Source organism: Heloderma suspectum, chromosome 6, assembly GCF_057233095.1.
Source record: "Heloderma suspectum isolate Gila_16-S chromosome 6, 16-S_ref, whole genome shotgun sequence".
In the NCBI taxonomy this organism is placed as follows: Eukaryota; Metazoa; Chordata; class Lepidosauria; order Squamata; family Helodermatidae; genus Heloderma; species Heloderma suspectum.
Window position 1 is genome coordinate 14,591,701 of NC_139463.1, and position 26,857 is coordinate 14,618,557.

The window sequence follows — 26,857 nt, forward strand, 5'->3', positions numbered from 1 at the left end:
ATATATATATATATATATATATGCAAAGTTCTCCATATTCAGGACAAAAATAACTTCAGATTAAAATAATTCAGATATAGGAGAAGCTGAAATTAACAGATTCATCCATCCAGGGCTTTGAGTGCTTAGCTCTTAATATTCTGGCTTTGAATCCCTGTGTATTCAACCATGCATGTGGTTCCCAGGGTTGCCAGCTCTCTCTTTTTTCCTAACAGGATCCTCATCTTCAACAGCTATATGGCAGGTAGATATATCACGTTCCCTCCATTCTGGGAATAGCTGTACCTATTCAATTTGGCCAGTGTAGATGGGTGACCATTTCATTTTGGTACAGGTTTGATAAGAATTTACCAAAATCCACGAATTTCTTCATATATGGGATGGATAGAACTAGAGATTTTAAAAATTCTAGGGGTGTATGAAACCCCACTTACCTGGCTCCGCTGGGGTCTGCAGGTGGGGGGAGGCGATCCGTTCCTCCCCCTGGAATCCTGCCTGACTGGCTCTGCTCTGTGGCCAGTCCATGGAGCCACCAGCTGGGCTGATCCACAGCGGGGCCTCTACCCGCTGCCGGGCTGCTGCAGACGCAAATGGCAACCCTGCGTAGGGGACGCTATTTGCATCCCTACACTAGCCCGTGATAGGCTACGTAAATATTTACATAGCCTATCATGGGCAAGTGTAGGGATGCAAATGGCAGCCACTACGACGGACGCCATTTGTGGTCGCAGCAGCCCGGCAGTGGCTAGAGCTGCCACTGCTTCATCCGGAGCCGCTGCCGCCGCTTCATCCAGAGCCACCACCCCTGCATCCACCACCAGGTAGGTCCATCCCTGGGGTATTCCGTGGGGTGGCGGGGGGGGAGGCCATTCCATATTTCTTTAGAATCAGGCCTCACTGGAATCCGTGGCAGAAATCTATGACATCCCTAAAAATTTCGAATGCAAGAGCATGTATAACTGACCGATTTTTCCACCCCTAGTCTGGGCCTAACCCAATGAATCTAAAAGTGAAATCCTGATTTGGGAACAGGGAATGCAATCAGAAATCTGCAATCTAACCAACAAAGTTGCCACCACATTTTAATCTGATTTGCATGTTACTTGGAAGCTTGCAAATGAGCAAAGTGTTTCCCCTTCACTTGCAGATGATCCAACTGCAAGTCCCTGTTTTGGGGGTACATGGTAGAACCCTGTCCAATTTTGTCCCTGCTTTCCCCTTTGAGAGTAGTTGGGAGCAGAGGAAATGATTAAAAACTGACCACAGACAGACCAGAGCTGTCAGCAATGGGTACATGGTGGGCAGAGCTCAGAGACTGACACTTGGTGTGAGATAAAGGGTGTCACAATTTCATAACAGCATCCCTATGTTCATCTTTGAAATGTTGGAGGATAACCCCTTTTGTTGCAAAATGCACACAGCAAAATCAAACTCTGTGTGTGTGTGTGTGTGTGTGTGTGTGTGTGTATGTGTGTGAACTCCTTCAGCACTCTGGGATGTAATGACAAAATGGATTGCTGCAGCTGCTTTTGCATGGATTGTTTCAGAATATGGAATATATTTCTCGTTTGAATGCAGAACTCCTAGGCAATTCTGCGAGTGAAGAGTTGGGACTTTTTTTATACATGTGCACACACAGGCACATACACATGCTTATTGCATAAATGTTAAATCCAAGTTATAGAGCAATCCATTCCAAACCCCTTCCAAAGGGTAGCTGAGGAATGTGTCACTGAATGTGGCAGAAATGCTCTTTCGTTGGCACAGAGGAGCTCCACCAGTGAGCTGGCATGTCTGTCTCAGAGCCCCCCTCCCCTTCCCCAGATAGCTCTCTGCAGAAAACTCCATGGGTCAACAGGTCCTGCCAATCGTGTTTCCACCAGCAGTTGGTTCCCAACAGGGAAGTTGCGGGGTGACCTTGGATCAACAGCATCTAAAGCCTTTGGTCCCCCCACATGCCCATGGATGGTACCCTAACCTATCTTGCTCATCTTGTCAAAATTCCTTTATCTTCTCTTGAAATTCATGCAGATGTTTCACCTGGGAGGGACATCCTGGATCTCCCTCACTTTTCACTCGAGGCAATATCCAATGACAAATTCTTGCTCCAATAAACCACCACTGGGGAATCCTTTGGTGATGAATGGTCTGTAGCCAGACTTGATCTTGAAGCAGTAAAAAAAATAAAAATGAAATAAAGAAGAGAGCAAAGAATGGTGAAGGGAGAATCAAAAGGCTTTTAAGTAGAGAAAAATCGCTTACACTAGCAAAAAAAAAACCCCTCCTCTCCCTGGCAGTAAATAAAGTACAAAACACACAATGTCGCTAGCTTTTTAAATGATAATGTTTTAAAATCTGTTTCTCCGTACGTGTCTGCGCAGGTGGTAGCAGGAGGGAAATGGGACCAGCCAGCTTCAGAATGTTTTATTAAGCTGCACTCTGGCTGCTGTGCAACACACAAAGGTGGGAGGGTGGAAAAGGAATTAAAAATAAACAGTGAAAATCAATTAAAGTTGGCACCATTAAAATGAAGCCTGGGGAAGTGATGCGGGGATCCTGAAAAGAAAAAAAAAAGATTTTCAGAAATTGCCTCGTACGATGGTGAAAGTAGCTGGTGACAAGATTGATTCTGAATCCCAGCTCTGAGTTAATGCCCAGGCCAAGCCAGAAAGGGAAGACAAATAGTAATACAGAAATGTCTGTATGGAAAGGAAGAGTTGCCTTACTGAATGAGATTAAGGTCCTTCTAGTCCAGCACTCTGGTCTTTATAGCAACCACTCTGATGCCTTTAGTAGCCTTAGAGTTAATTAATTGGACAAACCCTGATGATGCATGTGCCAAAAGCATAAGGAAGGACCTTAAAAACAAACCTTAGAACAGGTATGGGCAAATGAGTCTGTTTTTGGTCAGTGTCATTTTCATATGTGTTCACCTGTAAATCTATTCTGTCAGATTTCTGCATCAACTTGCAAATTTGTTTTTAACCCATGCAAAACTGTGCAAGTAAATACATATTTTAAATCATATTTTTTTCTCAAAAATGTGCATTTTAAAAACTAAGTTGATAATTTTTGAGCCGAGAACTGCATTGGGATATTTACAAAGAGAGAAATCAGGTGGATAACTTAAGTTCCAATGTGCACAGTAGTCCTGAAGGTGCAGATCCTGTCAGTTCATATCAGAACTTGCAAAGACTGAATCCCTGAATTCAGAGGTGAGGAGTTTGGCTATACATCCAGGAATCTTGAAGGATCTTTTTTTTTTCTTTTTCTTCTTTAATGTTCTGATAACCCTAGCAATGTTCGCCAGAAATTTCCACACATCCTTAAATTTCCACTGTGGACTTAAGGTGAAGTCTGGGGACAAATGTGGAGCTTACTGCTCAGAGAAAAACTTCAAGAAAACTTGGGGGAAGCATCACTGTAGTAAGACTAGTGACATTTCTCAGGCAATGTCCTAACATACTCTATTTGGCATCAGCTTTTGGTGAGAGAGGTCCTTGCCAGTGCTGATATATCTGAGATCCTTAATGTGAAGGTGTTGATAAGGATATACATGCATTTCATTTCAGTTCATGAATCAGCCAAACATACCCCATTTGCGACACTGAACACGAAAGGGGGCACATTTTTTTTTAAAGAAATGTTTGCACATTCCAAAGCTTGTAATCGCATTCAAAAATGCGTGTTTTTTTTTAAAGCATTTTGATATGTGCATTCTTTTGAAAAATATGCATTTTCACACTTTAATCAATGGGGGGAAAGTGCACTGTTGAAAAGCATGCACAGAAATATACACTTTTCCTATTCGGAATGTGCACTTTTCCCATTCTAATGAACTGAAAACAGATCGCCGATGAAAATGGGAGTGAGACGCAAGCTGCAAAGGGAGGTTCAGAGAATTTCAGTGAGCTCGGACATCTGTAGTTGTCCCATCCCTAGATGTTGGGAATTGAACATAGACTCATCTACATGCAAAGAAAATGATGTGCAGCCAGGCTATGGCCCCTTGTCTGAATGCAGCAAAAGTATACAAAGAAGTCCTTGTACTGGTAATGAAGCTCATCCTTCAGCACGAGTGCTAGAGGCAAATGATTTGCAACAGAAGGGCCTCGCTGTACCTGTGAAGCGCCAGCGGCCGTTGTGTTGCGTTTCACTTTTAGATGTAACATCCAGAGCCGGCAGTCACACTTCAGTTGGAAGAGAACCGGCCTCCGTGGAATATTGTTTATCTGTCGTGTACTGAGGGTATCATAAATTTAAAGAAGGAGAGCGGGGAGAACCTCAACATACCTGATTAATTACTACAAAAGCTAAATTAAATTTTAAAAAAAGAAGGGGGTGGGAATGAGAAAGTTGTTTTTCCCATTATATTTTCAAACAAAATGAGCATTTTATAGCACATGCAAATCACTCCCTGGGAAGCACTTTCACTTCCTTAATTGTTCATAAATTTAGTGACAGGTGGTTACACAGTAGGTGCAACACCATTATTTTCATTTTTATTACATGCATTCACTTAACGAGAAAATCTAGCACAAAAGGGGGTCTCTGGATTGGCGTGTAATGGTGACCTGTGAGAAGGACAGGTCAAAACTGTAAGGTGGCTCTTCAAAACCATCTTTGCCTGCAGATGTTCCTTGGTGAAGGCTGACGGGCCAGGGAAAATGTCAAATTCACAGATGAAAAACAACGCTCTAATCCCACACAGATTGACTCTGAGCTCAAATGCGAGACACTACACAAATAAATACTAACTGACCAAACACTCAGCCCTGTATCTCAAATGGTGAGAGTATTGCTCTATATAGACTACACCCTTTATCACAGTGTGTATTCTGTTCATTAACTCAACTCCATATCCACCAAGTTTGACTCACACTGAAGAAGAAGCAGAATCTGTTATGACTGCTCATTACATGGTGCGTTTTCATCTTTAGTGTTACTACTTGTATTGTTGTCTGTCCTGTGGATAGGATAAGGGATGCTTGAAGAGTGTGGGCTTTGCACATTCCAGTACAAATTAACCTGATCTGCAGCTCCTGGATTAATGTGCAAAGAAGAAGTTAGTTATCTACCCAAATATCATTCGCACTTTCCAAATGATCTGATACAGATCTCGTCTCCAATAAAGTATCAAAATACATTTAGAGAGTAATCCTATGGATTGTTCTGTCAATGGATAGAGGAATCCCTTTGTCTATCCTATGCCCTTCTGGGCTGTTGCCAGCAGGCCAGGAGGAGGATTAAGGTGATTTTACCTCCTGCTCCTCCTCAAAAAAAGGAAAACCCATCTAGACAGGCTTCTGAGCCTATCTAGGTCACCTACCAGTAGTGGATGGGGATGGGTGCTAGAGAGTCTATAGGATCCTGTGGATCCTGACTTCTCATCTCCCATCCCTTCCCCATCCACTGGAACATCCTTTTTTGTTTTACCTCTGTGAGGTCATCCAAGGTAACTGTTGTGATCTCAGAAAGCAGCTGTGAGGGTATACGGGACAGGGAAGGGTCTGATCTCAGACACACACACCCAATTAGGAAGGTATGTGGAATTTGTTTCAGTTCAGTTTTGATCAGGATTTTACCCAGTTTGCACCTTGTGGACTGAACATGGACCCCGACACAAACATTTCCGAGTCTGCAATGTGATTTGAGGACCACAAAAAGAGATGTTTTCAACAGCAAGTGTACATTACAAAAATGAGTACATTTCAAAAATGAGGATGTTACGAAAATGAACACAAATGAACACAATTCATGCAAAAAGAAAGAAAGAAAGAAAGAAAGAAAGTTTGCAATGTGATACAGATTCAAGTCAGAACAAACGTTGAGATGGAATTTGGAGAACTTTGGTGAGCTTGAGTTTTGCTGATTTGCATATCCCTAGTCTTGATGTCATAGGTGTGCCTAGAGCCACAGGTGGGGGAATCCGAAATATCCTATGGTCCATGGGATGCTCTCCGAGGGACCATAGAACTGCTGTTTTTAAAATGTGTATTTTTTAAACTGCATTTGTTGAAAGATTTCATAACAAAAAAATGTGCAGATTAATTTGGAAATGTGATTGAACGGATGTATGAGTGAACAACACATGTGATAGAACTAGACTGATTCCCTAACTGTGATATGGTGCTTATTATTTGAAGAACTCTGCCAGTAATACTATCAAGTTGATTAACAGTCCACAGAACACACACACACACAAATATTTTATTCCAAACAGTAAGGGGCAGGGGTCCAAAATCAGAAATACAAGCCCACTAAGAATACATTTTCCATTATTAAAAAAATAAAGATTATGATAAAATTAAAACAAGTGATCAGTACCCCTTGATAGTTCTGCAGAAAATGCTGACAAATCTTTGTAGGTTGGAACACAAATTTGACAACTGTGTATATGAGAGGTGGGCAGACTTCAAGCTTGCAGGATCTATGTGGTTGTCATTTCTACTTGAACCCTGAGTTCCTCCAACCAGAGCCATGTGCAAAAGACATACATTTAGAATTAGTGAATACTGAGCTCAAATGTTTCTTCTGAGTTCCAGAACTGAATGGATCCCACAGTCCTCCTTCCAAGGAAAAATCCACTCCTGGTTACCCAAAAGTGTCTTAATTTCAGCAGCATGATTTAGGATGCAATCCTATGCAGAGTGGGAGGAGCATGGAGGTGATCTTTGCCTCTGCACTTCTTCTGCTCTGCATTTTTGCTAGGGATGTACGAAATTGCCCTTACCTGTCTCCGCCACGTTCCGCTGGGGGGGGAGGTGCTCCGTCCCTCCCCCCGGAATCCTCGCCGGGGGGGGCGCTCCGCACCTCCTCCCCGGAATCCTGGCCGGCCGGCTCCGCTCCGCGGGGATTCCGCAGAGCCGCCGGCCAGCTCCACCAGCAGCTGGACATCCGGCCGCTGGCTAGCAGGGACACAAATGTTTGCATCCCTGTAGTCAGCCGTGATCGGCTACGTAAATCTTTACGTAGCCTATCACGTCTGACTTAAAAAAAAAAAAAACCTGCCCGTACACAAATGGCAGCAGCTACGGCCACCACCATTTGCGTTCCTTATTTTGGCCTGTCTTAGTCTACGTAAATATTTACGTAGACTAAGATGGCGGAAATAAGGGGAACGCAAATAGCGTAGCAGACTATGAGAGCCAGTGTAGTGTAGTGGTGAGAGTGATGGACTGGGAGCCGGGAGATCCGGGTTCTAGTCCCCACTTGGCCATGGAAGCTCACTGGGTGACTTTGGGCCAGTCACAGACTCTCAGCCCAACCTACCTCACAGGGTTGTTGTTGTGAGGATACAACGGTGAGGAGGAGGATAATGTAAGCCGCCTTGAGTTCCTTGCGAGAGGGAGAAAGGCGGGGTATAAATGCAATAAATAAATAAATAAATATTTGCGTTCCCCCTTATTTTCACCATCTTAGTCTACATAAATATTTATGTAGACTAAGACGGGCCAAAATAAGGAACGCAAATGGTGGCGGCCGAAGCTGCCATTTGCATACGCGCATTTTTGTTTTGTTTTTAAAGTCAGACATGATAGGCTACATAAATCTTTACGTAGCTTATCATGTCTTTAAAAAAAAAAAAACACTGGAAATGGCGGCGGCGGCAGCAGCCGGTCAGAAGACCGGCCGCCGCCGCCACCGGAGCTGCCGCTGCCTGGAAGATCCGCCCCAGGTAAGTCTCGTCCTGGGGGGGGATCCACGGGGGGGGCGGAGGGGTGGCAGGCCGTTCCGACATGGAGTTCGGGGGGCTGAATGCACTGGCATTCGGCCTCACCAAGATCCGTGGCGGAATTCTCTGCCATCCCTAATTTTTGCTAGATGGGTGTTTTTGCCCATCTCTGCAGAGGAGGATGGAAGGAGGCTGGAGAGGGCTGGGGATAGCTTGCATCCCTGCTTCCTCAGTCCTCTCCCTTCACCACTCAGAGAAGTGCCCCTGTCCCTCCTCTCCGAGGTCGCCGGCATGGTTCTTTCCATACTGTCCGCAAGTGGGCAGGGAGCTCGGACTTCTGGGTCTGAGGTCAGTCCACTGTCTTCGACCTCAGATCCAGGAATCCAAACTATCTCATCCCCCCCCCCCCGATGCTGCCTAGGGGCCAAAGGATTGCTCTCTTAGGGTGTTGGGAGTCATTTCATTAATGCTATTGTTAAAAAAGGGAGTTAGAAATCCTTGTTGATCTACTGTAAAGTACCCAGAGATCCACCAGTAGATCCAGATCTATCTTCTCCTCACCACTTCTGTATACATGGTGCTTCTCCCACTATTGTGCTTGCAGTTGGTCCAATATCTGATTATAGTTTATAGATTATAGTTTATCTTCCCAGCCATACAACAGCAGACCTCATATTTGAGGTACTCCAAGAGAAGGATTTGTTTGTTTTGTAAGGTGGGAGCACAGAGCTGGAACTTATGAAGTATTATTCTGACATAATTTCATGAAGCTTTAGGTCAGTTCAGTTCTTGTGTTGTGTAATTAATCTTGTCCACTGTAATAATGCATCAGGCTCTTGTTCATGGAAATGTTCTTAAAAAGTTCACTTCCATCTCTAGGTCTTGATTGACCAAGACACCTTAGGCCCAGTATGTATTTAAGTCTTGATTTCCAGAGTGACAAAGATGCTCACTTAAAATTGTTACATTCACGTCTGAGCACAAAGTCAAAGAGAGGCAGCCTTTTGAATGAATACTTTACGTGTTTTGGAAAATCTGAGTCTGTGATAGTTCAGGTGTATTAAAAGAAAAAAAAGCAACATTTGTAACTGTGAGATAGGAGCACATTTAAAAGCCATTGTGGGAGATGAAATATTTCTCTATTAGTTTCACTCTTTGCTTCTCATGCGTGAAGTCATGATGGAAATATCACATGTTATGTAAGGTATTATGCAGTTCAGACATGCTGTTACAAAAATTCTCTAAGGTCTTCAGCTGGAGGAGGGGGGATTCTTAAGAACATGGATCTCACCAAAGGCCTATATAGTCCCTCATTCATTCTGTTCATATAGAATGGCCAACCAGATGCTTATGGGAAGCCCACAACAGGGTGTAAATGCAATAACACGCTCCAGCTCATGTTCTCCATCAACCGGTATTCAGAGGAATACTGATACTGGAGCTAATATTTGGCCATCATGACTGGTAACTTTGAGATTGTTTAAGAGTAGTGTTCTGCATTCCTTATTTTGTTGCAGTGCTTTTATAGACATTCTTTCTATACGCACAAACACACACACACACACACACACTGCTGCTTTTCCCAGCGATGAATGCATCCCTTCAGTTTCACTCCATCATTGTTCTGAAATGCTTTCGATTCCATTCACTTTGAAGTCTGTCAGGTATTTCAGAGTGAGATTTCAGAACACTGGAATTTGGTTATGTGCAGGTCATAACTGAAAATTATGTGTGCTGGGGGTGGGGGGATCCCACCATTTGTGCTCCCATTTTAATTAAAAACAACAGCATAACACAAACATACCTTTAGGGGAATGATGGATTCTGACATTTTACGTTTTGTTCCAGTAGAGGCTCAAAATCCAGAGCAGAATCCTTTAGCAGTGGCTTCTGCAAGTATCCCTGTGTTTGTGAAGCATTCCGATTTCTAGGGAAACCAGTTTCAGAGATGTGATTGATTGTAAAAGAAAACAGAGAAAAAGGAGCACCTACTGAAAAGAAACCCAAACTGAACTTTGGGGAGTGATGGTGGCATAACTGCCTGCTTGTCTAGTTGAGAAATTTGACAACAATCATTTTGTTGACCAAACTCTGGTTGTCAGATACTTAATCTATTATCTTGATAAAATCAACTCTGACTACACTCTCAGATTGTGCTGTCATCAAAATTGATTTTATCAAACAAGATAATCTTCACTGTCAACAAGCAGCACTTGGTTAAAACTCTTTTAACACCCCCCCACACACCATTCCCATTATTTGGATTCTCCTTCTCTCTCTCTCTTTTCTTTCACCAAGAGCAGCTGCAGGGGGACAGCATCCCAGATCAGGACTGTGGCATAGGGGTTTAACTTTTCCCAGGACAGCCATAAAGGGTAGGCATGGTTGAGCACCTGCCAAAGGCCCACATCCCAGCAGGGCCCCTCTGACAATAGCTCCTGGGAGTTGCACGTCATCTTCACCACTGCAACCTGCCTGCTTACCTTCTCTTGCTCTGGCTCAGACAATGGAGGAGGTGAGAAGCTGTAGATGTCACTGCCTGCTTGCTCCCTGGATTTCTGCTTGTCAAGTAAGCAATAGCAATGATGGGAAAGCAGATGAGGAGCAATAGCAGCCAGTGACAATGGTGGTGAGAACATAGACTCGCTAAGGGAGGGGCCCCTTTGAGGGTGTCTTGCCCAAAGGCCCTAAAAAACCTGGAGCCAGCACTATGCTTTCCTTTGCACTATTTCCCCCCTTGAGAATCTTCTCCCACGCTGCTATTTCCCCCTAGAGCTACTATTTGCTGCTATTAACAGCTTTGGGGGCAAACAGCTGTGGGGTGCGGAGGAGTAATTTTCAGGGGGAAATCGCACACCTCACTGCTCACTTAATTGGCCACGTCACTGCTCCAGATCATTCATGAAGAAGTTAGACAGCTGTAGTATAGGGATGTCCATTGCTAGGAAAGCTGGTTCTTTTTTGGCTCAACAGAGTTCCGTGGCATGCACAACTCACTTTGCATATGCGTAGGGATGTACGAAAGTTCCGCCACGGATCTCGGGGAGGCCGAATGCCAGCACATTCGGCCCCCCGAAATCGGTGGCAGAACGGCCCGCCACCCCCCCACCACCCCCCCGGGACAAGACTTACCTGGGGCGGATCTTCCTGGCGGCAGTGGCTCCAGCAGTGGCTCTGGCGGCGGTTCAGCGGCAGCAACTGCAGCGGCCGGTCTTCCGACCGGCTGCCACCGTCGCCATTTCCAGGTTTAAAAACACAAAAAAACAAAAAAAACATGATAGGCTATGTAAAGATTTATGTAGCCTATCACGGCTGACTTAAAAAAAAAACAAAAAAACCCTGCACGTACGCAAATGGTGGTGGCCATGGGTGCCGCCATTTGCGTTCCTTATTTTGTCACGTCTTAGTCTACGTACACATTTACGTAGACTAAGACGGCGAAAATAAGGGGAACGCAAATAGCGTAGCCCCATGGGCGCCGCCATTTGCGTACGCACATTTTTTTCTTTAATCAGCCGTGATAGGCTACGTAAACATTTACGTAGCCTATCATGGATGACTGCAGGGACGCAAACGGCGGTGGCTATGGCCACCGCCATTTGCGTCCCTGCTAGCCAGCGGCTGGATGTCTGGCTGCTGGTGGAGCCGGCCGGCGGCTCCGCAGAATCGCTGTGGAGCACAGCCAGCCGGCCAGGATTCCGGGGGGGGGGGGAGGAACAGAGCACCTCCCCCCCTGGCGAGGATTCCAGGAGGAGGGACGGAACACCTCCCCCCACACCATCAGCATAATCCCCGAAAGGTAAGTACCTTTCGTACATCCCTACGATATGCGAGCCAAACTGTGGGATGATCCCCAAACTCCAGCAACCTTTTTACACATGGGGGGGAGGTGTTCCTGCAATTTGCACAAATTTCTGAACAATTTGTGCAAATTATGGCTGAATTTGCGCAAATTGCTCAGAAACTTGTGTGAATTGCACCCCCCACACACACTCACACACACAGAGATAAGCACAAATTTCCCCAAAAATCCATGAACTGGCTCGACTGTCTGCAGATCAAGTTGTGCCCTGCAGCAGGAACCAAAACAAAATTGGGTGGTGGTGGTAGAAAACCTGTGAAACTCCCCTATGCACACCCAAACAGATTTCTCCTACTCTGGTATCCCCTCTTTTTACTCTGGTATCCCCTCCATTGTGAGAACTGTCCATTTATTCCCTCCCTTCCTCTGCTTCCTGCTCTTTAACGGGCTACTGATCCATAAGAGGACCTTACAGAAATGCTCAAAGCAAGCTCATCCTTCTGTGTGGAGGCTGGGTGAAATTCTCAGAACAAATTAAATCAAAAGGAAGCTTTGGAAGCCAAACAGACAGCTTTGACAGTGCTGCATCTAAAACGTGAGAAAAATGGGTGATACTTTGAGAGATCTATGGGACCATGAATGTTCTCTCCTGGTTGAAAGCAGCACACTAGCTTTTGTGCAAGAAGAGGCAACCCTTCAAGAGAACACGAAAATCAAGGTGACACCTCAGGATACCTGAGAGGCCACTGAGTGAAGATAAAAGGAGCTGAAAAGCCAAGCTGCTTCCCCCCATGGCTTAATAAGGAATGTTCCCATAGTGAGTAGAGGGAGATAATGGATTGGATACAAAGGAAGTGTGTGTGTGTGTGTGTGTGTGTGTGTGTGTGAGAGAGAGAGAGAGAGAGAGAGAGAGAGAATGTATCCCCCCAGCAAAACAACTCCCCCAAAAGAAAAACATTCTTGATAGACTCAACTGGCCTGAGTTTGATGATCCCTAACAAGACAGATAGTAGAGCCATAACCATCCTTTGTATTTGAGAAGTAATTAAACTTTTGTAAAATGACAGTTTTCAAATGGAATGTCTGACTGGAGCCTCTTCCAGAAAATAATGATGCTGTTATTTTACCACCTCCCAAAGACAAACACTTACTTCTTTAAAACAAGAAAAGTAAACATACAGTTTTGGGCTGCGCAATGTGTCCAGTACAGTAGCTCTAAGTGACAATTAATATCTTCCTGTTCCTCTGTATCTCTCCACCAATGTATTATTATCCCCACCCCACCCCCACCCCGTAAAGCCCAAATAGAATACTGATCATGAAAGGCTAGCAGCAACACTTATTGCTGCTATCATGATGTCTCCTTTCTTTCTTTCTTTCTTTCTTTCTTTCTTTCTTTCTTTCTTTCTTTCTTTCTTTGTCTGCTGCATTATTATTGATGAGGACTTCAATACAGCCAGGGCAGAAAACAAAGAGTCAGAGATTTATCAAGCACAGTGGGGAGTAAACTAACAATATTTTATTTTATTCTTCTGATGAAACAAGGACTCTAATGCAAGTTGTTTCATTACAAGTAGTTCATTCCCTTTGCGAATACTTTGCTGGGGCAAGGTCTTGAAAACACTAACTAAAGTGTTAGGAAATCTGCAAACTTGAACTAGGAACCCTGTGGCTTAAGAATTAGGGTAGTGAACTACCACAAACTACGGAGGCAGAAGGGAAGAGGGAGGGGCAACATTGGCCCCAATGATTGACAGCCAGTATGAAGTCTGTGGATTGGCCAAGCATGATGTATAAACTCTGGGAGGCACCTCCAACATCTGCCAGGCTGCCAGCTGAGATATCTACCAGCTGCAGCAAGGTCACTCCTGGAGTACACCAGCTCCTTCCATCTGCCGAGCCAGGATGGACTAGAACGAGCCTGCTCTAGTGGACAAATTCTTAGAGAGTTTACAGGATATTCTGGATTAACTGGCCAGGGCAAGAAGCCCTGTGCTCTTGCTGAACTGATCCATTTGAGCTCTGGATTGAAGGGCATCTGGAGTTATCCAGCTCAGAATCCCCCCTTTTCCCACCCAGTCTCAATGTTTTTACTAGTTGCACTTGTAGTCCTTCCAACGATGACTGAGTCAGACACCATGCAACTGGGGTGGGGGTGGGGCACGGGGTGCTCAGGCTGGTGTGAGCAATCAGGAAAAGAACCTCAGGATATGTTGACAACACTTGACCCCAGAGAAGAACTGCTCCGGTGGTATCAGGGAAAACTCTTGCCCTCACTGTTGTGGAACTTACAGCTGAGGGACCAGGGGTGAAGAGGGATCCCAAGAACCCACACCTCTTCTTTCCCTGTTAAATCTCCCAGTCATGTTCCATCTTCTGGAAGGCAGGTGTCTCCAGGTGATAGCCATGGTGGACTCTGAGGCCTCCAGTAACTTACTGGATACATCCTTCATGAAAAAACACACACAACAAACACTGTCTGTCCACTGAGACCAGAACGGCACCCAGAATGAACCCAGTCTTGGGACAATCCACTCACAAGACTAGTCTGCTGGAAATTGTAATCAAAGGAGACTAAGAACAGCTGAAATTTGATGTGGTAAAATCCGCTCATTTTCCTCTTGTACTGGGAGTCCCTTGGCTGATGGTTCATGACAGCACAATCTCCTAGAAAACCTACACCCTTGATCTCTGGTCTGAGCACTGTTGCCAGCATTGTCCACGAAATACCCCTTGCCATGCATGCAACAGCCTATCAGCCCCCAGATAATACCTTTCCTGAAAAGCAGTGGGATGTTCATGACATCTTCAGTGGAAGATGATAACCTGGTCCTGCATTCTGAATCTATAGTGGGGTTTTGATCTGCTCTTTCAGTTCACCTGTGTCAACCCCTGTGCTCTTTGTGAAGAAGAAATCCAGAAAAGTCTGACATAGAATAATTATGATCCCCTGAATGCCTGAGAACTGCAACCATCAATGCTAAGCTGAACTTGCATGGAGGGAATGAATGGAAAGCCAACTTTGAGACACACGATGAACATTTTCAGTATACCATCATGTCCTTTGGTCTATGCAACATCACTGCTGTATATCAGCTTTTGATGAATGATGTGTACCAAAACATTCTGATTGGTTTATGCTGGTCTGATTAGATGATGGTTATTCTGCTCTGAAACCCATGATGGCACATACACCGTGTCCAGGTGGTTCTTCAGTATTTGTAAGACAGCAGATATACACAGCTCTGGAAAGGTGTACTTTTGATTTGTCTGTCATGGAATTCTTGGTGTATGTAACCTCCCTCACCCCCCCCCCCAAAGATGGATGGACTCACCCCAGTCCAAGCACAGTAGGCGCTCAAAGAGGCACCATTGCGACCCGCCTGCGCAAACCAGGAAGCACGAGCTCCTGGAGGGCTGGGTGAGTGGTTCTCTTGTGCCAAACAGCCATCCGTCCCCATGCGAGCCTCTGTTTCAATGCAAGATGGGGCTGTGTATTTTTCAAAGATCTAATGTTGCGCACAACTGCAACCATAAAGAGCCATTTTCTCAACATTATGTTGGGGAAATGGCCCTTTATGGCTGCTGCTGTGTGCAACATTAACACAATGTGAGTAGTAGGTTTTTTGTAGATCTACGTAGATTCAAAGGTTTTAAGAAAGAAAACAACTACGACAATTTATCACATGTAGGGATAATGTGAGTACCTGATATGGGGGTGGAGTCTGACAGGCTCCCCCCCCCTTGGCCCCTGGACTTCCTTTGCAGACTGCACAGCATTTACCGGACCTGTTCACCGTGTGGTCCACGAACAGGTGTCAGCCACCCACTCTTTCCCCGAGCCACCATTGTTACACAAAATTTACACCTGTAATGTTGCATAGGTGGCCCCTCTACAGCTGCAACCTATGCAACATTAGTTTGTGGGAAAGTCCTGAGATGCCATTTTGCATAACAATATGCGGGCAGCCCCGCAGTGCTTGCTGGTCACTCTCTGAGAGTCTAGGGGCTCATGTGATGTGATGTGCAGGTGTGGGCAGCAGCAGCAGCAGCAGCTCGGTGAGCAACCAGTGTCCCCGGACAGAGGTGAATCTGTCCATCCCTAATTACATGTGATTGCTATCTCCATTGGCAATGTTTTTCCACCCCCACTCCAATTTTCAAAGAAAAGTAAGACATCAGGGCTGAATAGTCACTTGCCAGCTGTTGCTTTATATAGAAACTTCCATTCTCTTTGCAGAGTTTAACTCCAGTTGTTAATATATATATATATATATATATATATATATATATATATATATAATATATTTGTCATTCCTATAACTTTTGTGCACCGTCCTCTAATTAGTTTCTGGATGGTAACATTTCTGACAGCTCCATCTTTCCACCTCCAGCAAGAGGAGAAATGATGTGAGATCCTCACAGGGGTATAAATGTCTGCATCTATCTATCCACCCACCCACCCACCCATATGTGCAGAGATGAAGGAAGCAGGGGAAGGGCAGTTGATAGAGATGGTCTATGTCCAACTTTTGTTGGGGTTACAGTCAAGCTTCCTGGCAGCGATAACTGCACCAGCTAAAGGGCATGCCCGCACGTCAAAAATTATAAGAACTATAGCTGACAACTCATTTATGAGATATGTGAGAAGCTTAAGAGAAGAAGAAGGAAAAAGAGGGCAGAAGGCAACCTGAGGGAGCAGGAAGAGGCAAGGAGTCTCTGAAAAAAACTAGTAAGGTTCTCAGGAAATCTGCAAGCTCATCTAGATAATGGTTTTGAAAAGGGAGAGACGCGTATTCACCAGGTCCACCATCTTCAATCAATGGATGGTTAGTCTGAAGCTTGAACTATTAAGTCAGTATCACAGACAGTTTTAATCAATAGGGCTATTCTTTAAGGGTACATCTGTTTGTTTTTGAAGGGCATTTTGTTTCTGGGATATTCCTGTAACTGAACATACGTGTGGAGTTGTGGATAGTTTGGCTTGGACTGGGTTGGAATACTTGCTCAGCCTTGAAGTGTTTTGTCATAAAGATGAACCAAATGGAACAGTTCAGTTCCATGGTGTGTCCCCCCCTGCCCCCTGTATTAGTATCCTGTATTAGAATCCTGTATTAGTATCAGGATTCTAATACTGAGTTAGAATTTTAGCCAGAAATTCAAATCCGAGAATGTAGCTCGCGGCATTCTATGCATGTTCTATTTTACCTAAAACCAGTTGTGCAATGTGTAATCATGCTGATATTTACCTCTCTGTCATTTGGGCTTTTGCCATAGGTTTTGGGGAGGGCAGTGGGGGAATGTCTGTCTTTTGTGGGTGTGGCTTTTCATGTTTTCACCATTGTACCATTCTCATAAATTTATATAAAATGAGGGAGGGGGGTGCTTCAAAACTTTGGCCATTCAATTCCCCCCTGGAAATATTCCAAATGTTTCCTCTGAAGTCCAGCCATATTCCACCTCATTCACCTCATGAAAACATTCCAGAAACACAGAAAACTGCAAAATTTGGGATGGAATCCCTTCGAGCCAAACCTACCCTGCAAGGCTGTTGTGAAGATAGAATTGGATAACCTCAATGTATTTCGCCTGGTGTTCCTTGTAGGGATGGCGGAGAATTCCGCCACGGATTTCAGTGAGGCTGAATGCACTGGCATTTGGCCCCCCGAAATCTGTGGCAGAACGGCCTCCCCCCCCCGCAGATTCCTTCCAGGACGAAGCTTACCTGGGGCAGATGTTCTGGTGGCGGTGGCTCTGGCAGAGGCTAGGGCGGTGGCTCCAGCGGCGGCAGCTGGTCTTTTGACCGGCTGGCGCAGCCGCCATTTGCATCTGCTGTTTGTCGTGATAGGCTACCTAAGTATTTACGTAGCCTATCACAGCAAGCAAAAAAAAAAAGAAAAGAAAAAAACAGCGTACGCAAATGGCAGTGGCTACTGTGGCCGCCATTTGCGTTCCTTATTTCTTGAGGGGGAACACAAATAGCGTAGTGGGCGCTATTTGCGTTCCTTGTTTTTCGCCGTAATAGCTTACGTAAATATTTACGTAGGCTAAACCGGCGAAAAATAGGGAACGCAAATGGCGGCCGCCGTAGCCGCCACCATTTACATATGCTGTTTTGGGGTTTTTTGCCTGCTGTGATAGGCTACATAAATACTTACATAGCCTATTACAGCAGCCTGGCTAGATATAAATGGCGGACGCTACGGTGGCCGCCATTTGCATCCACAGCAGCCAGTCCGCGGCCAGAACTCTGGCTGTGGATGGCCCTGGCTGGCTGCTCCACGGAGCTGACATGGAGCAGAGCCAGCTGGGTAGGATTCCGAGGGAGAGGACTGGATCGCCTCCCCACCATCGAGGATTCCAGGGAGAGGGACAGAGCACCTCCCCCCCCCCACGAATCACATCCGCGAAAAGGTAAGTGACTTTCGTACATCCCTAGGGAGGAAGGGCACAACACAAATCTGATAAACAAACATAGGGGATGAAGAAGAAAATTTTGATAGTGGCCTTTCTATCTGATATGGCAGTTGTTATTTATTAAATTAGGGATGGCAGAGAATTCTGCCACGGATCATGGTGAAGCCGAATGCCAGTGCATTCAGCCCCCTGAACTCCGTGGCGGAACAGCCTACCACCCCCCCACCCCCTCGCGGATCCCCCCCGGGACGAGACTCACCTCGGGCGGATCTTCCAACCGGCTGCCACCGCTGCCATTTCCACTCTGGTAAAAAAAAGAAAGAAAAAGAAAGACGTGATAGGCTACATAAAGATTTATGTAGCCTATCATGACTAGGTTTAAAAAAAAAACACACACGATATGATAGGCTATGTAAATCTTTACGTAGCCTATCATGGCTGGGTGGGTTAAAAAAAAACAACAACCGCGTACGCAAATCACGTCAGCTACGGCCACCGCCATTTGCGTTCCTTATTTTTGCCCTCTTAATCTATGTAAATATTTATGTAGACTATGATGGCGAAAATCAAGGGGAACGCAAATAGCATAGTGGGCGCTATTTACGTCCCTTTTTGATTCCCCGTTTTAGCCTACGTAAATATTTACGCTGGCATTTGCGTACGCAGTTTTTTTGCTTTTTGTTTACCCAGAGCCCTCCACGACCGGAAATCCGGCTGCAGACAGCTCTGGCCTGGCTGGACCTGGCCGGCTGCTCCACGGAGCTGCCGCAGAGCACAGCCAGCCTCGGAGGATTCCGGGGGGGAGTAACGGAGCCATGGACTCTGCCATAGACTCTGGAGGCCGGATTCTTTTGAATCCGGCTTCATTGGGGTCCATGGCGGAATTCCCCACCATCTAGGGATGTACAAATTACTTACCTGGTTCTGGTCAGGGCATCTGCTGGGGGGGGGGAGGTGATCCATTCTTCTCCCTGGAATCCTCGGTGGGGGGAGGCAATCTGGTCCTCCCCCTTGGAATCCTGCCTGGCCGGCTCTGCTCCACGGCCATGCTGCGGAGCTGCCAGCTGGGCCAATCTACAGTGGGGCCTCCAGCCACTGCCGGACTGGTGTGGATGCAAATGGCATCCTGCATAGGGGGATGACATTTGCGTCCGTACGGTAGCCTGTGATAGGCTATGTAAATATTTATGTATCCTATCACGGGCTACCGTAGGGATGCAAATGGCATCCCCCTATGCAGGACGCCATTTGCGTCCCTGCTTTAGCCGTGATAGGCTACGTAAATATATATGTAGCCTATCATGGACTAGCATAGGAACACAAATGGTGGCCGCTACGACGGCCACCATTTGTGGCCACAGCAGCCTGGCAGCAGCCGGAGCTGCTGCCGCTGCTGCCTCATCCACTGCTGGAGCCGCCACCGGAGCCGCCGCCACATCCGCCACCAGGTAAGTCCGTCCTGGGGGGATTCCACGGGGGGGCGGGAGGCTGTTCCACCAGTCTCCAGGGGGGTGGATTCTTTAGAATCTGGCCTCACTGGAGTCCGTGGCGGAATTCTCCGCTATCCCTACCAGCATCCTTAAACTTGCCTCAAATGCCCACGTGAACAGCCAGGTTTTTATTAGCCCACTGGAAACTCATCAAAGAGAGGGCATGGCGGAGATCACTAGGGAGGAAATTCCACAGAAAAGGCCCTCTCCCTAGTCCTCACCAGCCTAGCTGACCTGGCTGATGGGACAGACAGAAGGCCTACCAAGGCCGATCTCATTGAGCGGCATCCCTTGTGTTGTTTGAGGTGCTCCTTAAGATAGACAGGGCCAGAACCATATAGAATTTTAAAGGTCAATGCCAACACCTTGAATTGTGCCCGGAATACTACTGGTAACTAGTGCAACTCCTTCAGCAGCACTGGAGTGGTGTGGTATCGCTGACGGCTGCCTTTAATCAGGCAGGCTGCTGCATTCTGCACCAGCTGCAACTTCCGAACCGACTTCAAGGTTAACCCCACGTAGAGCGCATTACAGTAGCCTAGGTGAGAGGAGACCAAGGTAGGGATTTATGAAACACTTATCTGGTTTTGTCCAGGGACACCCGCAGTGGGGGGGAGGTGCTCCGTCCCTCCCCCCAAAATCCTCAACGAGAGGGGAGGCGATCCATTCCTCCCCCCCGGAATCCTGCCCGGCCAGCTCCACTCTGTGGCCAGGCGGCAGAGCCGCCGGCCAGGCCAACCCGCAGTGGGGCCTCCAGCCGCTGCCGGGCTGCTGCGGACGCAAATGGCATCCTGAGTAGGGGATGCCATTTGCGTCCCTATGGTAGCCCGTGATAGGCTACATAAATATTTACGTAGCCTATCACGGCTAAAGCGGGGATGCAAATGGTGTTCCCTATGCCATTTGCGTTTCCAATTCTCCGTGATAGGCTACCTAAATATTTACGTAGCCTATGACAGCTAAAAAGGGAATGTAAAGGGCGTAGGGATGGCAGAGAATTCCGCCACGTATCTCGGTGAGGCTGAATGCCAGTGCATTCAGCCCCTCAAACTCTGTGGTGGAACGGCCTGCCACCCCCCCCCAGAGATCCCACCCTGGGACGAGACTTACCTGGGGCGGATCTTCTGGGCAGCGGCAGCTCCGGTGGCGGCTGCGGCGGCTGGTCTTCTGACCGGCTGCCACCGCCGCCATTTCCAGTCTTGTTAAAAATAAAAAAGACATGATAGGGTATGTAAAGATTTATGTAGCCTATCATGGCTGAGTGGGTTTTAAAAAAACACACACACGACATGATAGGCTACGTAAATCTTTACGTAGCCTATCATGGCTGGGTGGGTTTAAAAACGAACAAACCCACATACGCAAATGGCAGCGGCTACAGCCGTCACCATTTGCGTTCCTTCTTTTTGGCCATCTGAAACTACGTAAATATTTACGTAGACTATGATGGTGAAAATAAAGGGGAACGCAAATAGCGTAGCGGGCGCTATTTGCGTCCCTTTTTGATTTGCCGTTTTAGGATTCCAGGGGGAAGGAACGGAGCGCCTCCCCCCCTGGCGAGGATTCCAGGGGGAGGGACGGAGTGCACCCCCCTCCATCAACATAATCCGCGAACAGGTAAGTTCATAAATCTTTACGTAGGCTAAAATGGTGAATCAAAAAGGGACGCAAATAGTGCCCGCTACTCTATTTGCCTTCCCCTTTATTTTCTCCGTCATAGTTTACATAAATATTTATGTAGATTCAGATGAACAAAAAACAAAAATAAGGAACGCAAATGGCGGCGGCCGTAGCCGCCACCATTTGCGTACATGGTTTTGTTTTGTTTTTTACCCAGAGCCCTCCACGGCCAGAAATCCAGCTGCGGACGGCTCTGGGCTGGGCTGGGCTGGGCCTGGCCAGCTGCTTTGCAGAGCTGCTGTGGAGCACAGCCGGCCGTTCGAGGATTCCGGGGGGGGAGGAATGGAGCGCCTCCCCCCCCAGCAAGAATTCCAGGGGGGAGGGATGGAACGCCTCCCCCCCACCATCAACATAATCCGCGAAAGGTAAGTCACTTTCGTACATCCCTAAAAGGGCGTCCCCTACGCCATTTGTGTTCCCGCTTTAGTTGTCATAGGCTATGTAAATATTTACGTAGCCTATCATGGGCTACCATAGGGACGCAAATGGCATCCCCTACTGAGGATGCCATTTGCATCTGCAGCAGCCCGGCAGCAGCTGGAACTGCCAGCACCGCTGGAGCCACCGCCGGAGCCACAGCACAGCCGGAGCCACCGCCAGGTAGGCTCTGTTCTGGGGGGCTTTCGCAGGGTGGTGGGGCGGGTTGCTCCGTTCCACCACGGATTCTGGGGGGCCAAATTCACTGGAATTAGGCCCCCCTGGGATCCATGGCAGAATTCTCTAACATCTCTAGACCAAGGCATGAACTACTGATGGGAGCAGATGGTTAGGGAGGTAGGGGCACAGCCGCCATTTCAGATGGAGTTGGCACATTAAATCGTAGTCTGTGATTTAGAGAACAATCCTGTTATTTCTGCTCTTGATATTCCTAAGCCTCCAAACTCAGAGGCTTATGAGTATCCAAAGCAGAGTGGGAAGCGCACCATGCCTCCTGCTCTGCAATTTAGCTAGACAGGCATTTTTGCACATCTAGCTGAGGCATCACTGAGGAGGAGGGACATAAGCTGAGGGAGGCTGGTGATAGGTCATATCGCTGCTTCCCCAGTCCTTCCTCCTCTCTGCCCACCGGCATGTCCCCTTTCCCTCCTCTGTGTTTGTTAGCTCATAGAGGCACCTGGCGTGATTTTCTCCACACTGGCGGGGAGGGGGAGGGGAACTCAGACTCCTGGGTCCGAGGTCGGGGCACTGTTTCCAGGCTCGGATTCAGGAATCCGAAAAATCCTATCCCCCCCCCCCCAACACTCACTAGGGGCCATTGGATTACTGTCTTAGTCTAAACTGTTTAATTGCATGACATCCCGAGGGTTCGCTGTATGCCTATCTTGTGCCCTTCACAAAAGCCACAACGAGGCAAAGAGCAGCCGCTGTGAGGCTCATAATGATCAGAATTGCAGCAGATGGGGAGTTTAATCTGTTCGTCCCCTTTTGCCATCTTGACAAAACACACACACCCCTTGAAGCTGCTGATTCATTGGGTGGAAAGCCCCTATTGGTGCCAGACGGGGATCTCCCAATGCAAACTGCAGCTCTGGAGGAACAACTTAAACGTCAGCTCATCATACACTGCAGTCCTGATAATTGACATACACAGACATCCCAAGCAGCATGCAGCAGCTATTTGCATTATTAAAAACATGCACATTAAAAGCAAACACACATTCCACTTGACATCTAGTTTGGACCTGAGACTCTGCTCTTTGGCCCCTGTTATTAAAGATCAGATTGGCGGGGACGGGGGACTAGGTCTTTTCAGTTGGTGGCTCTTTATCTGTGTAATTCCATCATGGGGGGATATCACCAAGAACCTTCTTTTTCTGCTTTGAACCAGCTTTTGAAGGCCCATTTTGTATTTTGTAAGGCTCCTTCTGCAAAGCTCTTTTATTCATTGTTATTGTGATGCTTTTTTATTTGCCTTGTTGTAGGGATGTCAGAGAATTCCACCACGGATCTGTGAGGCCGAATGCCAATGCATTCGGCACCCCGAAATCTGTGGCGGAATGGCCTGCCCCCCCGCCCCCCCACAGATCCCCCCCGGGACAAGACTTACCTGGGGCGGATCTTCCGGGCGGCGGCGGCTCCGGCGGTGGCTCCGGCGGCAGCGGCAGCAGGCGGTCTTCCGACCGGCTGCCGCCACCACCATTTCCAGGCTTGTGACAAAAAAAAAGACGTGACAGGCTACGTAAATCTTTACGTAGCCTATCACGGTTGGGGGTGGGTTTAAAAAAAAAAAAGCGTACGCAAATGGCGGCGGCTATGACCGCCGCCATTTGCGTTCCTTCTTTTTACCGTCTTAATCTATGTAAATATTTATGTAACTATGATGGCGAAAATCAAGAGGAACGCAAATAGCGTAGCGGGCGCTATTTGCGTCCCCTTTTGATTCACCGTTTTAGCCTACGTAAAGATTTACATAGATTAAGACGGCCAAAAAGAAGGAACGCAAATGGTGGCAGCCGTAGCCGCCACCATTTGCGTACGCGGTTGTTTTTTGGTTTGTTTTTTTACCCAGAGCCCTCCGTGGCCGGAAATCCAGCTGCGGACAGCTCTGGCCTGGCTGGGCCGGGCTGGGCCTGGCCAGCTGCTCCACGGAGCTGCCATGCAGCACAGCTGGCCATTCGAGGATTCCGGGGGGAGGGACGGAACGTCTCCCCCCCACCATCAACATAATCTGCGAAAGGTAAGTCACTTTCGTACATCCCTACCTTATTGTGATTTTACGAGTGCTGTAGATTTCTCCCACATTTTTTTCAAACCATTCTCATTCAGTTGGGTAGAAGAGAAATTGCTTCCAAAAAGAAATCAGTGCTGAAGAAATTTTGCAGAAATTCTCCTGGGTTGGGTTTGGGTTTTTGGGCTTACCTTATTTAGGTGGCTGAAGAGTGAGTACAAGGGTCCTGTTTTTCATTGTACCATCACCTCTCTTGACACCTGTAGCCTCCTCAGCTTTCAACACTTCAATTAAAGCCCAGTTGAAGGCACCTTGAGGTAGGGATGCTGGAGAAATTTGAGATGGATTAAAATGAGCTCAGATTTCTAAGAATCCTCTGCAGAGTGACCCCCTCAGGCTCTGCAGAGTCCATGGACTTTCAGATGATTTTTTTACTTTCCCAAAATTTGCGCATATAAATCTGTAGAAACATGCATAAGTTTCTGCTGAGGAAACCTAGAATGGAATAGGGGACAATACACTAAATGTTACATGTTACATGCTGGGGTAAATATTTATGTTATTTACTTATGTAAATATTTCCGTGTTTTTCTGCATGACGAAAAAAAATATTCACATCCATCTGTGGGCGGATGATGGAACGAAAGGCACCTGGCAATCCACAAAACACAGATGGAGTGGATTTTACAGTCTGTACATGTCTTGTTGTTCAGTCGTTAAGTCGTGTCCGACTCTTCGTGACCCCACGGACCATAGCACGCCAGGCCTTCCTGTCCTGCGCTCTCTCCCAGAGTGTGCTCAAGTTCATATACATTGCATTGGTGATGCTATCTAGCCATCTCATCCTCTGCCATCCCCTTCTCCTTTTGCCTCCGATCTTTCCCAGCATCAGGGTCTTTTCCAGGGAGTTTTCTTTTCGTGTTAGGTGGCCAAAATATTTGAGCTTCAGCTTCAGTATCTGTCCTTCCAATGAGCACTCAAGGTTGATTTCCTTTAGGATCGAGTGATTTGACCTCCTTGCAGTCCAGGGGACTCATAAGAGTCTTCTCCAGCACCACAGTTCAAAAGCATCAATTCTTTGGCGCTCAGCCTTCCTTATGGTCCAGCTCTCACAGCCATATGTTGCTCCTGGGAAAACCATAGCTTTGATTAGACTGACCTTTGTCGGCAAGGTGATGTCTCTGCTTCTTACTATGCTACAGTCACCATCTGCGGTGATCTTGGAGCCCAAGAAAATAAAATCTGTCACTGTTTCCATTTCTTCCCCTTCTATATGCCAGGAAGTGATGGGGCCAGATGCCATGCATGATCTTAGTTTTTTTAATGTTGAGTTTCAAACCAGCTTTTGCACTCTCCACTTTCACCCTCAACAAGAGGCTCTTTAGATCCTCTTTGCTTTCTGCCATTAGGGTGGTATCGTCTGCATATCTGAGGTTGTTGATAATTCTCCTGGCAATCTTAATTCTGACCTGTGATTCATCCAACCTGGCATTTCTCATGCCGTACATCTAGGGATGGATGAAAGTCCCTTACCTGGTCCCGCAGCTTTTTTCAGGGGGGGGAGGGGCTCTGTTTCTCTGCCCAAAATTCTTGGCGGGTGGGGAGGCGCCCCGTCCCTCCCCACCAAAATTCTGGCCGGGGGGGAGGCGCCCCATCCCTCCCCGCCAAAATTCTGGCCGGGGGGGGGAGCGCCCCGCCTCTCTGGCCACGAAAGAAAAAAGTAAAGTTAAAAAAAAAACACAACGTGATAGGCTACGTAAAGATTTACGTAGCCTATCACGGCTGACTTTGGGGGGGGAAAGCGTGTACCCATGGGCGCCGCCATTTGCCTTCCTTATTTGGGCACGGGTAGTTTACGTAAAGATTTACATAGACTATGGCGAAAATAAGGGCAATACTATTTGTGTTGCCCTTATTTTCACCGTAGTCTATGTAAATCTTTATGTAGACTACCCGTGCCCAAATAAGGACCGTAAATGGCGGCGCCCATGGGCGCCGCCATCTGCGTACGCGCTTTTCTTTTCTTTTTTCAAAGTCAGCCGTGATAGGCTTCGTAAGGATTTACGTAGCCTATCATGGTGTTTTTTGAAAATCTAGGCGTGATAGGCTATATAAATCTTTACGTAGCCTATCACGTTTGTTGGGTTTTGTTTTGTTTTTCACTTGGAAATGGTGGCGGAGGCAGCTGGTCGGAAGACCGGCCGCTGCTGCTGCTGAAACGCCGCCGGGAGCCACCGCCGTGACGGACATTCGCCGAAGGTAAGTCCCATCCCGGGGGGTGGCGGGGGATGGTGGACCGTTTCTCCACCAATTTCGGGGGGCCAAATGCATTGGCATTCGGCCCCCCGGAGATTCGTGGAGAAATTCTCCGACATCCCTACGTACATCTCTACCTTGAGGTAATTCCTCCCATAGGGCTTTTTGGATCAGGACATGCAGGCAGCCTGGGAGGCTACCTGTGATTAGGGAAGCTCAAAAAGACCACAAAAAGAAATTATAAAATGTCCTGAATGAGGCAGATAAATGGAAGCCTCCTTCATGGGGGGAGAAAACTTTCAGGAAATTGGAGGGCAGATTTTGGCAAAGCACTAACTCCACCTTATCCTTGGAGCTGGACACAATACGGCCTCCACTGTCATGCTGTCTCAGCATGACAACCCCCAAAACCTTAAGGAAAAAAGAAAGAAGCTGTGCTACAACCACTGCCAATGGTTCTCCCTAGCTGGGAGAAACTGTTCAGAATTTTTCCTCTCCCTGGAGAAATTTGGTGAAATTGTCTTCCAAGTTAATTTGCCTACAAATAAGATGGAAAATTTCAAAAGGCCATCTGCGCACACCTCTAGAGTTTGCTGAAGTTTTATTGTTTTGTGGCAAGCCACCATGGGGAAGACTATTTTTAAAGGCAGGACACAAATGACTAAAATATATAGATAAATATTTCCTGAAGCCTTCAGCTCAACCCTTCCTTGACATCATCCACAATTGGGATTAAAAAATAAAAATAAAAATCAAAGTTCATTTAAGTGCACTTGCTTACATTTGTCACTCTTGCCTCTTCATCCCTCCTGTGCACTGTCTAAATTGTGTGTAAGGTCCTTGGGGCAGGGACCGGTCTGTTTCTTACA

At 46.9% G+C, this 26,857-nt stretch overlaps 1 protein-coding gene across 1 annotated transcript in view; it reads left to right on the forward strand.

Annotated features, from left to right (window-relative positions):
- The window catches only part of OPCML (opioid binding protein/cell adhesion molecule like), a 576,078-nt gene that overhangs the window by 314,757 nt on the left and 234,464 nt on the right, over positions 1–26,857 (forward strand). The window lies entirely within an intron of this gene.